This window comes from Saimiri boliviensis, chromosome 6 (genome assembly GCF_048565385.1).
Source record: "Saimiri boliviensis isolate mSaiBol1 chromosome 6, mSaiBol1.pri, whole genome shotgun sequence".
Lineage (NCBI taxonomy): Eukaryota > Metazoa > Chordata > Mammalia > Primates > Cebidae > Saimiri > Saimiri boliviensis.
Window position 1 is genome coordinate 100,910,046 of NC_133454.1, and position 2,816 is coordinate 100,912,861.

The following is a 2,816-nucleotide window of genomic DNA, read 5'->3' on the forward strand; positions in this document are numbered from 1 at the left end:
TTGCTACTTTGTCTAACAAGAGTCATCCTAACCTAGGTGAGGACAGGAATTTCCTGCCCTAATGCTGCATTTCCCAAGACCACACTGTCTTGCCACACCCCCATCCTGTGTTGTGGGTTTTTTTGTTTGTTTTTTTCTTTTTTGATAAATGAATGAAAGTTTAAAGTTTTAAATAACTGTCCATATCCTCTCACCACTGCCTCAAGAATTTCCCTGGATGTTCTTTTACTTCGCAAGTAGCACAGAATGAAAAAAATAACAATAGTAAAAAAAGAGAAGTCTCTTAAATATTTGATGAAATGGTACTGTATTTTTGAGTTTGTATTCCTTGAACTTTGCAATAATAAGGGGAGGGGAGGCACTCAGGGATTACTCTTTCAGAATCTACTGGTATTTCTTGACTATCCACTGTGGGCTGGGCACTGCAGTCAGTGCAGAAACACAGGGTGAACATGACACAGGTTCCCTGCCTTCAGTTTGTTTCCACATGGTTAAGGCTCTTTCATGCAAGAATGAATCCTTTCTCTCTCTCTCTCTTTTTTTTTTTTTTTTTTTTTTTTTTTTTTTTTTGAGGCAGTCTTGCTCTGTTGCACAGGCTGGAGTGCAGTGGCGGGATCTCGGCTCACTACAACCTCCACCTCCCGGGTTCAAGCGATTCTCCTGCCTCAGCCTCCCGAGTAGCTGGGACTACAGACGTATGCCAACACGCCCAGCTAGTTTTTGTAATTTTAGTAGAGACAGGGTTTCACCATGTTGGCCAGGTTGATCTTGAACTCCTGACCTCAGGCAATCCATCTGCCTTGGCTTCCCAAAGTTCTGGGATTACAGGCGTGAGCGACTGTGCCCGGCCAAGAATGAATCTTTTCAAATTTAGTCTGGCCAGATGTTTTGTGACCTCTGTCCCCTCAACTTTGTTTTTTACCTTTGCTTGGCATTTATTTTATATTGAAATATAACTGTGGTATCAATAAACTGCACATTTTTAAACTACACAATTTGAAAAATTTCATATATGTATACAATCATGACACAATCACAATCAAAATAATGAACACATCCATAACCCCCAAAAGCTCCCTCAAGCTCCTCTGTATTCATCTTTCCCTACTCTTTACCCAGCCCCTGCTACCAGGCAACAGCAATCTATAATGCTGCCATTATGGCTTCTATTTTCTAGAGTTTTATATAAATGGAATCATACAGTATGTCTGGCTTCTTTAACTGAGCAAAATTATTTTGGGATTGTCAACTAAAGAAAAAATATCAAGTTTTTATTTTAAGAGACGGAGTCTCACTTACTTTATGCCAAGGCTGGAACGACCAAAAAAAAAAAAAAAAAAAAAAAAAAAAAGATTCATCTGGTTTTGCATGTATCAATAATTCATTTTTTTATTGCACAGCACTATTCCATTAAGCAGATGTGTAACAACGTCTTGATCCACTTCATTCATCTGTTGATGAACATTTGGGTTGTTTCCTGGTTTTGGCTATTGAAAATAAAGTATTACCTTTTTGGAAAACATCTCCTGAAAAAGCTAAACATAAAGTTACTATATGAGCCATTAATTCCACTCAGGTATATACCTAGGAGAAATTTAAGTACACATAAAGTTTTGTGCACTAACGTTCATGAAAACATTATTCATAATAGCCAAAAAAAATGGAGACAACCCAAATGTCCAGCAATTGAACAGATCAACACAATGTGGTATATCCATAACAATGCAAAATTATGAGTAATAAAAACGAAGCCTTGAAAACATTACGCTAAATCAAGGAAGTCAGACTTAGACCACCGTGTATTTTGTGATTCCATTTACATGACATGAAATGTCCAGCAAACGCAAATTCATAGAGACAAAATGTAGTGTTTGCCAGCTGCTGGAGAGGGGTGGGGCCGGGGTGTCCTGGGAGTGATTGCTGATGGGAACAGAGTTTCTTTTTGGGGTGACGAAAATGTTCTAAAATCAAATAGTGTTGATGCCTGTGCAACTGTGAAAATACTAAAACCTACTGAATTGTTGACTGATTGAGATTGAGTCTCGCTCTGTTGCTCAGGCTGGAGTGCAGTAGCACGACTCGGCTCACTGTAACCTCCTCCCTGGTTGAAGTGATTCTCCTGCTTTAGCCTCCCGAGTAGTTGGGATTACATAGGCGCGCCACCACACTTGGCTAATTTTTTTTTTTTTTTTTTTTAACTAGAGACAGGGTTTTGCCATGTTGGCCAGGCTGGTCTTCAACTCCTGACCCCAAGTGATCCACCCACCTCAGCCTCCCGAAGTGCTAGTATTACAGGCGTGAGCCACTGCGCCCAGCCAAAGCTGTTGTTTTTTAAAGCGGCAATGAACATTCTTGTACAAGTCTGCGTATGGACATACAGTTTGGGTAAATAATTTGGGGTGAATACTTAGTAGCAGAATAGCTGGGTCATACGCTGGGTGGATACTGAACTTTTTCAGAAACTGCCGCTCCTCTGCAAAGTGACTGCACCATTTTATGTTCCCAACAGCAGTACAGGAGAGTTCCAGGTCTACACGAACCCAACCATACTTGGTATGACACAACAAGCTTAACATTTCAAGAAAAGGTGGACTTAGGGAGGCGCCAGCGGGAGGCAACACCAATGCAGACAGCTACAAGGGCCTGAAGACTGGAGACCGTGACAGGCGTCGCTAGGTGGAGACCCAGCAAGTCCCGCCCACGAGGCCAGCCCGAGAGCGTCCGCCGCGCCCCGCTGCGCTCCGCGGCGAGAGCGAGCGATAGGATTGGCTCTCAAGGCCCCACCCCACCAGGGCCAACGCAGGGTGACCCGGAAG